The following is a 14982-nucleotide window of genomic DNA, read 5'->3' on the forward strand; positions in this document are numbered from 1 at the left end:
TCAGCCACAGACTTCAACACACCTGTCTGCCCGCCCGCCGCTCTGGGGTTCGGGGCCACGCTGCCTGCCTGGTGCTCCAGGGCTGGGGGAGGGGCCTCTGGGCTCCGGTGGGGGAAGGGGCGGCGCCCCAGACAGAAGGGGCAGGCTGGCAGGGGCTAGCCTCCCCAAGCCCACGGTTCACCCACGCCCATACCAGTAAGCCTTCGAAATGAATTCTTCTGAAAAGTAAAACCCAGACCAAGCTTCTCTCTTCTTCTGGGTATACATGCTGTCTTCTCCGCAACTTCTTATTGTGAGATTTACCTCCATCCCTTGTTAGCTTGATGGGTTTGTTTAATGCTTATATGTAAATTGAGGTAAACACATTTTGTTTAGGATAAACCTGTTTAACAAGTTCCCCTGCCATACCTAGTTACACACTCTTCAGGCACAATTCCAGCATATATTCATAACTCTTAATACCCATCACATACATACAACACAAAAATATTATTATCACTGAGTTATTAGTTTTCAAATGATACTTCACAAGGCATATCTTGTGTCAAGCTTCCTTCCCTACTCTGAACTCTAGGGTACAGATGTGGGGACCTGCATGAAAGACCCCCCTCACCAATTTATACAGGTGAACACAGACCCAAACCCTCGGATCTTAAGAACAATGAAAAAGCAATCAGGTTCTTAAAAGAAGAATTTTAATTAAAGCAAAAGTAAAACAAACACCTCTGTAAAATCAGGATGGTAAATATCTTACAGGGTAATCAGATTCAAAACACAGAGAATCCCTCTAGGCAAAACCTTAAGTTACAAAAAGACACAAAAACAGGAATGTACATTCCATTCAGCACAGCTATTTTACCAGCCATTAAACAAAAGAACATCTAACGCATTTCTAGCTAGATTGCTTACTAACTTTTTACAGGAGTTCTGAAGAGCATTCCTGACCTGGTCCTGGCAAAAGTATCACACAGACAGACCCTTTGTTCCCTCCCGCCTCCAGCTTTGAAAGAATCTTGTCTCCTCATTGGTCATTTTGGTCAGGTGCCAGCGAGGTTATCTTAGCTTCTTAACCCTTTACAGGTGAAAGGCTTTTGCCTCTGGCTAGGAGGGATTTTATAGTTCTGTATACAGAAAGGTGGTTACCCTTCCCTTTATATTTATGACATCTTGTACAAAGACTACTACAATAGTGTGTAGGGTGTGAATAAAGGAATGCTTAGCGTCACCCATCCTTCAGAAGCAATACACAGCACACACTGCACTGAGAAGAGGAGGACTGTTTTGCAGTTAAGGCACTGGAGTGGGACTCAGGGATTTTGGTTCAATTCCTTGCTCTCCCACAGAAAAATGACTTGCCCAAAATCACACAGGGTAATATCTCTTCCCTCTGATGTGGGGATTATGACAGGTATCAGACAGACAGTGCTTTTCCCAATTAAGAATGGTGGCTTAAAAGGTTGAGGAGCACATACAGTGAGGAGTTGAGTCCCTTTAACTCCTCGTAAGACAAAAGGGGCTCAGCATCTTGCATAAACTGGGCCTATGAAGCGATATGTCGGAAGAAAAGGAGTACTTGTGGCACCTTAGAGACTAACAAATTTATTTGAGCATAAGCTTTTGTGAGCTACAGCTCTCTTCATTGGATGCATCAGCATTGGCCTAAGAGCTTGACACTATTTAGTTTGATTTAAAGTGAAGCAAGAAAACCTGATTAGTGCGGCATGCTAAGACCTGACTTGTCCTGGGGAAACAGAGGCTGTTGATAGTGTGGTGTCACAGAAAGAAACTAGGTTCAACAAGGCAATTTCTCAGAGGCAGAATGAATCTTGGAATCTGGAATCACAAGTCTTATTCAAGCCTTTCCTTACAGAGGTTTCTTTGTCTTGGTATGGGGAATCTCACCTTATCTTAAACTTGACGTTTTTCCCCTCCAACTGATCCATATATCCTCCATTCTCCCTTTCTTCCTGGGATTTTTTCAAATCACTTCTGCTCCCATAGTATACAGTAACTGTATTTTCCACTGAATGCATCCAATGAGCTGTAGCTCATGAAAGCTTATACTCAAATAAATTGGTTAGTCTCCAAAGTGCCACAAGCACTCCTCTTGTTTTTGCGGATACAGACTAACACGGCTGCTACTCTGAAACCTGAGTTAAAAAGAGTTTTTCCCATTCTCTTTATTCTGGCTGCCTTTGGGGTTATGTAGGGTGGTTGTATTTTAGTGACAGCATACAGACTAAAATGTGAGTCTATCTTATGATGTTTAACCTTGGTCACATGTGCAATAGTTGAATACCTGATTAAGTACGTCTACAAAATAAAAGCAGAAATAAAAATTGCTGAAGACCACAATCTGAATGCAGGGTTTTTTTCATCTTAAACAATTGCATTTAATTATAATTAGAAAATGGATACTCATATCTTAATTTGAAAAGTAACTGAGTCAAAAAACAAACACCCCATTTAAATCACTCCAGAAAGAAGAAGTTCATATGTTCTACTTCCAGTAAAGTATAGGCCTCACTCATGTGAACACTCAGACATATGAAGTTACACACGTGAGTACACGGACTACAACAGAACAACTAATACAAGTCAAGTTAACCATATGGTTAAGTATATGTAGGACCCTAAAAAACACAGATCATTCAACAGAACACACCCAAATCCTTTTTTTTTTTATCTTGCTATTTTGATTGTGATGGGTGCATTAGAAATAGTGAGGGTACAAAGACCTGCATGTACGCTATTGGACATTTCCTGGCTTTTTCAGGACTTATTGCATGGGTACAGATCACTGTTTGAAGACTATGTTTTTTGAAAATGTAACTACATTGTATAATTGAAGGATTTCAATTTTTTCTCTTTTTCAAAGTAATTATAGTACTCGTGGAAGGTATTGGATTGACAACTCAGAAGAATGGATCTAATTAATAGTTTATATGAATCTCTGATTTATCAGCAGTTTTGTTTAGATGTGGGCCTGAACAAAATCCCAGAATTGACCTCTACCCCAACTCGCAAAGTAAAAGTTTTAAGGGGATTAAAAATCCAGGTTCTAAAGTGAGTTTTGTTGCTCAGGCCAATATCTGCTGATAAAGGGCTTGATCCCACCATATTGAAGTTAGTGGAAGTTTTTCTATCAATTTGAATGGCAGCAAGATCAAGCCAGTAGCAAGTAGAGGCTAACAGTTAATAAAGATGCAGAGCTGCTGTCCAATTAATTGGTTTTCTAATGGAATCGTGGCAATAAAGTAATGTGCACTGACTAGACAGAATATATTCACATTGCGGAATATGAAAAATAAAAGATACTAGATAATGACTGTAGTTAACACAGATTAACATTTCAGGATGTTCCTATTCTGAGAAGGCTAAAAAGCATCAATAGCCACATCCTGGGAAACCTTGTGGTGGGTGCGGAGGGTCCTTTTCATACCACCTCCCAAAGAGTGTCACTGACAGGACTGGTTTAGAAGTGCCATTCTGGTTTATCAGACATCCATCACTTAATACCTAGTTTGACAGAAGAAAGATAAACAGTACCATTAACAAAGCAGTGTGTGGACAACATTCATATGTTCACGTATTTCAGTTTAGCTTGGAAAAAAGGCATGTAATGTACAACCCAATCTCTGACTCAAGCCAATTACCAAGAGCAGAAGGCCTCTAAGCATACCCAAGCTGTCACTGTTGGACACTTTTTATGTTTAGCACCAGCCTTTGTCATCTTAGGGTAAGATCCTTTGAAATGCAAGTCTGAAACAGCTCAAGGGCATCCTTTTACCTGAAATTCTCCAGGCACCAGCTGAACCCCAGTGAGCAAGACATCTGGAAAGACGTAGCTAGTGGCAAACATGCCGCTGAGAGAGAATGTGTCAGAGCTGGTTTCAGCAGTAGCCACTAGGTACCCACAAGTTTTCAAGTCTGTGCTTTTACACTTCAGTAGTGTGCATATCTATGGGGAAGAAACAGAGGGGATACATTTGGAGAGCTTACAGTAAACAAGAGCCAGGCTTAGACAGCAGGAAAAGCCTCTCATTGTCAAGGCATTATAAAAATATTTACTCATGTAATTAAGTCAGACCCATGGATGCTCTGATGCCTTGTAATTCAACAGAATGCTTCACCTGTGCCACCGGTGTGTGGGTGTATTTATCCACTCAACTATAGCTCTGCAGTTGACACAATTTGTGGCCTGAACAAATCACTTCAGCTCTGTCTCAGTTTCATTATCAGTGAAATGGGGATATTTGCCTGTCCTACACAGAAGGATCCATTTAGGCTTACACAATGCTGTAGAAATGGTACTACACTGGAAATAAGAACAAACTCAAAAGCTGTGTGTAAAGAGTGGATTATATCCCTGTTTCTTAGATACATTAGCTTGCAATCCCAGTAATACATAAAAAAGTCGTATCAGCATAAGCATCGCTTCAACCTGTTGCAAAATGTTCACAGCTGAAACAAGCTGTCCCACAGGATAGAGCATATCTGCTGAGTCATGAAGCACTGCAACAGGCTGTCCTCCTAAAGTTAGTATGGGTTTTAGGGAGGGGCTGTGTGCCTTCCCTTCCAGGTTCAGACACCAACTTCTCTGAACCCTTATAATCAAAGATAAATCCAGGCCTTTGGCTGGGAAAAGACATCACACACCTCTGATCACTTACATCAGAGAAAGAACAGGAAGCATCAAGATCCTAAACTGGGTAAAGACGACCTGTGGGGTTAATAGCATCCTATTTCTCAAACATTTGTTTTAAGAAAAGCACTGTGTGATGAAGTATCTAACTATCCCTTGGGGCAGATGTGAAGAGCTCCAAATGGAAAAGGGATGTTCCAGCCCTCCGCCACCCTACCCCATCAGAAATAAAGAGAAAAGCTTTACCTGCGGATAGTATTCTCTTTCAACAACTTGAAGGCCATCAAAAGCACCCAGCACATAAACTTCATCTTCTCGCTTCTCCGCCATCCTGTAGCTCAAATGACAGCAAAGGTCCTTCTGGCAAAGTGTACGATTTCCTTCAGGCTTAGTGAGTTCAGTGAAGGTGAACTGATCAAAGTAAATGACTCCGCTGAAATCATGGTCATCTGGTGAGAATCGTTTGATGCTTGTGGTATATGAGCTCTAGTTGACAACAATAGGGTAAGTGGGAGAAAGACGAGGGTGTGAAATCAGCTCTGCAACCAGGTGGTGACCGTTCTATTTCTGTATTGTAATGAAATGCCCTGGGTCCATTTGGTGCATAGATGCCACTCCCTGTGTGTGAAAGACAAGAGGGAGCTTTTAATCAGAAAGGAATTACCCATTTCATATTATGCACTTTATCATCACACGTTAAACATGTGCAGAGTTTTATTCTGTTATTGTCAGAACTATTTTAAAATCAAAATTAAAGCTTTTACACACTATAAGCCTGGTCTAATGCTCATTGATGTCAATGGGAACAAGGCCAAATTCAAAGGTTTCACAGCAGGTAAGTGACATGTAATGGGCGATAAATCACATGCTAGTAAGTGTGACTAAACTGTTGTAAATTACAGTGATTGGGAAGGAAGGTGTAAATTACACTCTTATATTCCTTGTTGAATTTGGTCTTGTCTCTCTTATGCAGTTTTTATTTGGCAGAGTGGCCGGTAACACTGTAAAGCAAATACAACATTTTAGGAAAACATGTGCCAAGAAATCCCTTACCTTTGAACCTCCACGTAGGTCTTAAATGTGTGGCTATCATTTTTATATTTTACAATACCAAAAACATCCCACCCACCCACCCCCAAAAAACATGTCTGAGGAAAGAATGGGGCCATCTAACTTTAGCATAGCAATGACTCAAAATCAGTGGAGATGGCTGTGAAGATGCCTAAATAAAGAGCCCAAGTAGCAAAAAGTTTAGTGCTAGCTATCAGCTGGAAATGCTCCCCCACAGTAATACTAAGCTATAAATTGGAAAAGCCTCATATATGAAAAAGGAATGACAAGTCTGTTCATATTAATGTAATAGTTATGCAAGTGTTAGGCCCATCCTTAACAGATATCATATTGTATACTACGCTATTGCTCTGTGACAATGAACATAACACAACTACAATGTATGAATCCTAGCAACTGTCTGAAAAAAAATGTCAATGAACACAAGTCTATAAAAAAAGTTTTACACTAGTTTATAAAGCAAACAGATATTGCATGAAAATCAGCCATCACAACTCAATTAAGAGTATTCATCAGTACTAAGTCTCTATCTAGTGGAGATACAAGTTTGTTATATCAGATTAACAAACAATAGTTACATGGGATTTCTGAAATCAAGGTCTGTGGTGAGACTACATTGAACTGTAAAATCGAACTTCAGCAATTATTACTTTACAAGGAATTTAAATTCTACAGATTAACCTAAAAAATCCCTTCGTTCTGAATTTAACATTTTATTTCTGCTCTATCTGTAAACATTCATTACTAAGACTCAGATCCTCCAAACACTTACACGCATACATAAATTTAAGTATATGAGTAGCTCTACTGAAGTCAGTTAGACTATTCACATGCTGAACTTGAAGCAGGTGCATAAGAGTTTGCAGGATCAGGGCCTAAGATGCCAAATCAGTTAACCCAAGATTGTAAATTACCTGTCATATCTAAACTGGAGTTGTGTGTATTCGCTGAAAGAAAATTGACACCCATTCCCATAGCCCATGCAGAGTGGAACTGACAAGCAGACAAAAGTGGTAGAGTATTCATCCATGCTGTCGGGAACAGCACAGTATCCACTTGTAACTTGCTCACCAGGACCACAGCGGGATCATGGAAAAGTATGTCCGCACAAGTGAAAATGCCAAACTTTCCAAAGGATGTATTGAAGGTGACAAACTCTGGCTCCTTAGGGTAATCGAACTGAGTTTCTGTCACAAAGAGGTTGTGCTGTTTATGGGAAAGAGAGAAAGGAAATATATTAGGCCATATAAATCAGAACTCAGTGCAGTTAAATTGTTTACATAAATACAGGGAACACAGAGTCTATGTTTCTGTTAAATTCTATTTTTTTCCACATCGAAAGAGGCTGGATTACGATACAAAGGAAAGTCAGACAGGACTATACAGGATTCCCTTTTCTCTTCCGTGAATGGTATTTGCATTTATTCATTGGTAGGAAGTTTATGAAATATTGGATTTTTCATACCCCACAGAGATTGTCCCTTCATATTTATAAATGGGACCAAATGGCCTTTTGGGAGCTCAAATTAAATTTCAACAATAGCAGAAAAAGTGATACAGCAAGTTAGTGGCTAGCATTTCTAGTGTCCTTGCTTTTAAACCATGATTTTAGTTACATATAAATTTAAGTTTGGGGAACTTACTGTAGTTTCACCGTTTGTTCTCATAATTCCTTACTAGAGAGCGACATGATTTGTTGCATCTGTAGGCTGAGCATTGCACACTGAGCCAAGAGGCGAAGGAGGGTGCACACACCCGTGGCTCTTTGCACTCCTCCCCACCCAGCTTCTTCATTACCATCCTCCCATCCCCCTCCATTTCAGAGACACCCTAATGTCAGGGTTCTTTGTGTCCTCCATTCCCTCCTAGCCCCCCCCGCCCCATACCAGAGGCTTTGTGTGCACCTTCATGGCTCCTTATTTCCTCCTACCACTATTCTTATTCTCATGTTTTCCTTTCTCTTTCAGGGCATTACACTTTAAACAACCGGGAGGATGGAGAGAGCGGAGATGGGGAAGCTCTTATGCTGGACAGTATTAATGGTTGCTGTCAATTGGTTCTTTGTTCTACAGACAATTACAAAAGTGGTTGCAGCTGCTGGCTCTGCTAATCAGATTTATACCCTTCAGGTTTTCCTAATTTTCACCAAAATCCATAGGGTTCTTCCCACTGATGCCTAGAACATTCCCTGTAACTTTGGAATTGATTGGATGTGGCATTCAGAAGCTATTGCATTACACCCAAACAAAGAAATACCATCAAATTGAATGTACGGCCTCACAAGTTCAGCTGACTACTTAAGTCACCAGCTGCTTAAGGGTAGTCTACACCGGCAAAGCTAAAGTGCTGCCATGGGGGAGAGCTCTCCCAGTGCTCTAAAAAACCCCTACCAGAGTGGGGAGCGCAGCTCCCAGCGCTGGTGCACTGTCTACACTGGTGCTTTACAGTGCTGAAACTTGCTGCGCTCAGGGGGGTGTTTCCCCCCCCTTTCCCACGAGCGAGAAAGTTGCAGCACTGTAAAGTGCCAGTGTAGACAAGCCCTAAGAGAGTCCAAGTAGGTATTGCCTGGGGTTCACGCTAATTTTTTGGCATTAATTTTCTGCCCTTTATAAGTTTTGTGAAAGAGCAGTCAATTGTGGCTGCCCATTGAAGCAAGAACTAGATTGGACTGGAACATTTAAGGTTAATGTTTTGACAAATAGGGGTTAAAGCTTCCTCAGCTCAGATTCTGCAGCTCTGGCTGGGAAAACGAATTCCTCTGACTACAGACACTGAAAACGTGACCTTTCCTGCTTTAACATGGCATTACACTCCGATCCTCTGCATACCACGAAATACATTCCACAATAGTTTTAGTTATAGAATTTGGGGGAAAATGCTAGATATCATTAAAAGGAGTTAATTACTGCACTGAACTGTGCAAAGTTGTTTATTTCTTACCTTATGGTAGCGTGCCACCAATTTCCTTCTGAATCAAAGACAATGTAGTATTGTACTGATAGTGACCATCGCTGGGGCACTTGGGATCACTGGAATTACATGGCTTCTTGTCCCCAATATTGGCAACCACATAGATAGCACTGCTGCTTGCCATGCAGCTGAGTCTTTCCTGCACTGGTGCGGAGCAAATTTAATGGTCAGTGAGAAATTTAAAAAAAAAAAAATTCTTAGACTTTGGAGAAGAAGAAGGATGGATTTAAGTTAATCATTTTAATTAGAAGACTGCTGTTGTAGGGTAACCAAATGAAAGTACAGAATAGACCATTGGTGAGTCTATCAAAGTGTTCAGAATAAAATCCAGAAGTCTCCCTTTGTGCCAGTATGGGTTATCCTAACTGGACAGAACAGTTTGATATTGTGCTTCCAGTCTCTCCCCACACACACCACACCTCATTTTCGTCTTAGACTAGATTCCTCTCACAAGGAATTGGGTTTGGGTTCCACTGAAAAAAACCCCACACACATGTACGTGTATTCACACAACAAATAAACAAACATTATTATGGTTCCACAATTAGGAAATGCCAAAACTAAGTGCCAGAAATGAGGTTTGGGAAAGAGGAAAAGTGAAAGAACAACATTACAACAAACCCTCCTTTGTCCCACCCCACAAACATCCCGGGGAGGATGTATGGGTTTTGTTTGTTTGCTTATTCTTGAAATCCAAATGTTTAACTAGTTACCAAAATATAAGATAAGGACAATGTCACATCTCACTGTTCAATCTGAGTTCAGGAACAATTGCACATGTTGTGTGCCATCTTATCTTTGAGCAGGTACCACCTATCTTAATGCTGAACATTTCTTAGGCTCTGATCCTACAATAAGCTCCACATAAGCAGACCCTGGAACCTGCTTGGAGCTCGTTGCAGAAGGAAGTTTTTATTCTGTTCATGCAAATCCCTTCATTCTTTTGCCCGGCCTCTATACCATAAGTGGGGAAAATGGGGTAAAAAAATCAATGTATCTTTAAAAATCAATTTAATTTAATCTATGACCACAAACACTACAATGCCCTTGTCATAACTGTATGGTTATTGAATGGCATCACTACAGGGCAGGAATTAACATTGTTTGAGTGCTTAAATTGTACATTTCCACACCTTAACAGGTTTGAATTGCTTTGAAACTCTTGAGTTTCCCTGAGTTTATAATTAGACATGGGCAAAATCACCAGGCTACAGAGTTGTCCTCTGGCCCAATGAGCATTCAAATATTTTACACAAAGTTGAACAGTTTCAACAGGAAAGGCTGACGGAGACCTACCTTAAGTAACCAATACCATCCCTGGTGAATAACCTAACCTTGGGCTACAGGTTATTGGGGGGAGGGATGTGTACCAACACCACCACCTTTCCTTCCCCTAACCCCCAATTTTGTAAATCTAGCCCTTAAAATGCCCAGAAACAAAAACACTTCATGTAACATAAAACATTTTGGTGAACTTGGAACAGACATTTTCCATTAGTCAAAATTTTAAAAAATAAATAAATAAAATTGGAGTTTTACCTGAACCAAAGGGTTGGAGTTTTTGTTTGTTTGTTTTTTTAATTATTCCAAACTGCCAGCAAACCAACCAACCAAACAAAAAATCAGTCAGTCATTCTCCCAACTCTATTTATAATGCTAGTTTCTGGGATAACTGAAATACCTTTGTAATGTTTTTTACCCTTAAATTTTCATGTGGTTTCTATCTTAACTGAGTTTTTTGTCTAGGCGCCTGGACACATGCACACACACCATGCTACCTCATATGAGGTAAGTGAGTTTTTAAACTTATTTTAAAATTTGGGGCTGTTCCATAATAGTTTGCAGAGATTAATGTACATACAGCTTTTTTTAAATTAAATTATTGAAAGATGGTCCAAGATGTATTAAACATTTTCTCTAGGAACCCATAACTATGTTTAAGCCTTTAAACAAGACCCACTTCAGTCTAAATCTCCAGCTCAAAAATATCTGAGTTTCTTTTGCTTGTTTCCGCTTTGGATTGCAAATTCTTTGATGCAGGGAACTATGGGTTTGGGGGATGCTGCAGCACCCCCTGTCTTGAAGTGGTTTCCATTATATACAGGATTTAGTTGGGTTCAATGGCTCACAGCACCCTCACTATACAAATTGTTGGGCAAAATCTTGGCCCCAGTAAAATCAGTGGAAATTTTTGCCATTGGACTTCAATGGAGCTAGTATTTAACTCCAAATCTCTTTACTTTTGTACAATATTGATTACCATGTCATTGCTCAAACAGTCACAACAATATTTTAAAGGTAAACACAGCTGAAACACAAAGCCAGTATTTACTGTATTATAAACATTAGAATGGCTAAACTCTGGCTTGACTTAGCCGCAAGTGATGGTGGAATATCTGCAATCCAACACCGCTGGGGAAAATCACCCTTGTGTAGATGAGAAAACAAACTGACTCGTTCTTCTAGTACCACCTAGTGGCAAAACATTAACAAATATTTCTATGACTATATATTATTAATCATTAATTGTAGCCAAGCACTATTGCTGTCCTGTATTGACATTACTGTGACGGGATGTACTCATGTCCACACTCTACACGCTATTGTAACAGTCTTTGTACAAAGTATGCCTTAGGAGATATCATTTAAAAACTCATCATTTGCTGATCAATATAATATCGTGGCAAAATTCACATAGCAGCGTTATATGTGAAGTTATAAACATGAGCTGAGATCATGAGTAAAAGTATGTTTTCCAGAAGAGTCTGGGAAGTGGCCAAACCAGTTCCTCAGAGTGCCTCAGCTAGGTGTAAACAAGGTCAACAGGCCATTACCTGCTAAGTGGCCATTCTTTGGCAAGAAAGGGGGCAGGGGCAAAAAAAAAAAAAAAAAAAAAAAATCTTAACAAAGAAGCAGCATGGAGTTCCCTTCCACACAGACTGCCTGTTGCCATGCTCCCAGCTGGAAATGCATCTTATAAAAAGAAGGGGGAAGACACCCCAAGGCACCCCACCTCCTTCCTCTCACTGTGTCCATTGATTAACTAAGTGAGAAGGGACAAAGGAAGCAACCATTACATAGAAGAAGGGGTCCTGGCCTAAGAAGTTTGGCCAGTAAGACTTCTGAGAACATGTGGTGAGAACAATTTTGCTTTGAATTTAACACAGTTAAATTTAACAAGTACCAGTTGTGTTTTATATTTATTTTTCTTGTATCTAATTTTTATACCTCATTACTTGTATTCACTTAAAATCTCTCACTTGTTAGTTTATAAACTTGTTTTAGTGTTTTAATCTAATCCAGTGTGTTTAAATTGAAGTAACTGGGAAACTCAATTTGGGGTAACAAATATGTGTGCATATTATTTCTATTAAAGAAATAGACTTTTTTATGACTGTCTTGTCCAGGAGGGGGTTGAGCAGCACAGGACATACATTTCTAGGGGAAAATATAGGAGAGGGAGGTGTTGCAGGTGTCACCCTGGAACACAAATCAGGGTGTGGTTGGCAGGCTGCAGCATACACAGTTGGGAGTGACTTGCTGCTGCTGTTTGTGAGCGGTCCAGATTATCTGGAGGCTACATCAACAAAGCAGAGTAAAGGACACCCCAAGTTAAGGGCGGGGTGACAGCTACTCATTTGTCTGGATTGTACCCTGATGTGTCCAAATTACATCACTGCCTTTTATTAGACAAACACCTCTCAGGAGTGGTCTAGATCATACTTAGTCCTGGCATGAGTGCAGGGGACTGGACTAGAAGACCTCTCGAGGTCCTTCCTTTCCTATGATTAGCTATTGATTGAGGAGATTCCTGTAATCCTACCATATTAAAATACTAAAGATGATGTGATGTGTCTTAAGATCATTGAAAAATAAATAATTTTAAAAACTGAAATTTTATGATCTCAACTAATGTTACAGTTTACAAAGGAAAAAAAAAGGTTGACAGCTTCCGTTACTTTATAATCATTTCCCAATTCTGCTAAACAGGGCACTCTGATACAGAGATAGCAATTGCTTAAAAAAAACCAAGGACTTTAAATTATTAGGGTCTGAAAGTCCTTCTTTGAAGTAATTCAAGTTGAATTTTGATTTTTGTTTGTTCAGTCGTGTTTTTCTTTACACTGTTAACATATTAGTACTAAAATGCATAAAGTTATTTGGATTATTTTCCCTTAAATGCACCCTAAACCTATTAAAATAAAGTTATTCCTTCATCTTAGAAATATTTCTTTCATATTTGCTCTTCATAAATTATTGCACTGTGACATCACAGAATATCTCTTAGGACCTGGTTACAAGGATCGCCAGTTAACACTGACTGGATTTTGACTTTTACTTAATCACCAAAAATGCGTTCAAGCACTAACAAAAGATCATTATGTCACAGCTCATTGCTCAACTGGGGTTCAGATAAAAACACAGATTATAGGATTTATTTTTTAAACCTTGGAGCAGGTTTCCCCCATTTCAATAGTGAACATTTCTTAGGTCCTGATCGTGTCCCAGCTCCCACATAGAGCTCATTGAAAAAGCAGAGCCCTTATAACTTGCATTTCATGTTTTTCTTTCAAATAAGCATTGAACCCAACGAGTACATTAAATGAAACCGAGAAACTGTAATTAGACTAATGATGCATCCGATGAAGTAAGCTGTAGCTCACAAAAGCTTATGCTCAAATAAATTTGTTAGTCTCTAACGTGCCACAAGTCCTCCTTTTCTTTTTGCGAATACAGACTAACATGGCTACTACTCTGAAACCTGTATATTAGACTATACTTTATGGGGAAAAAACAAATCATGAAAAACTTATCAGATAGTACGTTCTTGTGATTAGGCTACTCTCGTTAGACTGACCTAACACTTGGTAAAGCAACCCACATCCTTTCGTGTATATATACCTGCTCCTGTATCTTTTATGACATACATCTGATGATGTGGGTTCTAGTCCATGAAAGCTTATGCCCAAATAAATTTGTTAGTCTCTGAAGTGCCACAGGTTAATTTGTTAGTCTCTGAAGTGCCTCGGGTTTTTTTGCTGATACAGACTAACACAGCTACCACTGAAACCAAGCCCTTATGAATTCGCTCATCTCCACGGCTGAATGGAGATTTTTGCCTCTCCCCCACCATCCCACTCCCCCTTTTAGTAGCAAAGACAATACCTTTCAGGCTCAGTACATGGAATCCAGTTCACCTGTGGATCTGGGATGTCCTCAAGATAGGGGTAAATGGTTTCTCTTGTGAAAACCCAGCCATAAATACCATCTTCAGGAGTCACAATGATACGTGCATCCTGGCAAAACAGACTAAATTAAATAAGTCTCCACTTAAATAAATACATCTCAGTACAGAATAGCCAATGACAGTACCCGCAGGGCTGCTGCTTTGATGGCCCCTTCCACAAATATCCATATTTTTGTTCATCAGCATCAAAGCATCTTCAGGAGAAACCGGTATTTTGGTGTCCTCTGACAATATAACTGAGTGCTCGTACACAACTGCAATGTAGCTGTCCAAGGCACAGGCCTTCAGGACAGACAAAGTAAAAATTAAAAGTAGCATAAACATGCGGCTGGGAATAGACCATGTTTGAAACTTGGTACTTGCTCAAATGACTGCAAGGGCAGGCAAGGTGAGGGGGTTAAATCAGAAAACTGATGGCCTCACTTTGGAAACCTTCATTACCTATTTAATCACGGGACTCTTTAATCACGGGACTCTGTTACAGGAACTCCACATTGTGCAACACAGTTATCACATCTAGAAAGTCTTATACCACGAAGAACAAAAGGCCTGCACAAGTAATGCTGTGCCATTTTAATTACCTTTTTTTGCCATAGAACTCACTGGGCAAAAGCTGCAGAAAGACCGTACTGCTGATTTAGAAACACTGCCTGTCTATGGCAGAGACGATGGTGTGAATTCAAGGCTAGCCAGCTCAGTAGAAAAACCAAGTACGGTGAAATCACAGCAGGATCCAGTTACTTACACATGCTGGGCTAAACCCTTCTGCCTTAAATCACACAAATAATTTATTTACTACAGTAGAACTGTTTGCACGAGTAAACCAAACAGGATTTCATGGGAGGGGTAAATGCTGAACTGCCCACTATGGCATTTTAAAAAATAAAACTGATTTTAAAATTAACAGATCCAGTCAGACAACCTTGAGAATATTTTAGTAATGAGAACCAGTTAATAGCACACTCTCATTAACCTGTTCTGGTCCAGAGCCATTTTTAAAATGCCCCGGAACAGTAGGTTTCAAAGTTGGACAGACAACCAGAATTAC

The 14982-nt window shown here is 39.9% G+C and overlaps 1 pseudogene; it reads right to left on the minus strand.

Annotated features, from left to right (window-relative positions):
* Positions 1 to 678: 678 nt before the first annotated feature.
* LOC140909026 (pantetheinase-like) lies at positions 679 to 14944 on the minus strand (annotated as a pseudogene).
* Between the last annotated feature and the right edge of the window lie 38 nt (positions 14945 to 14982).

This window comes from Lepidochelys kempii, chromosome 3, assembly GCF_965140265.1.
Source record: "Lepidochelys kempii isolate rLepKem1 chromosome 3, rLepKem1.hap2, whole genome shotgun sequence".
NCBI classification, from domain to species: Eukaryota; Metazoa; Chordata; order Testudines; family Cheloniidae; genus Lepidochelys; species Lepidochelys kempii.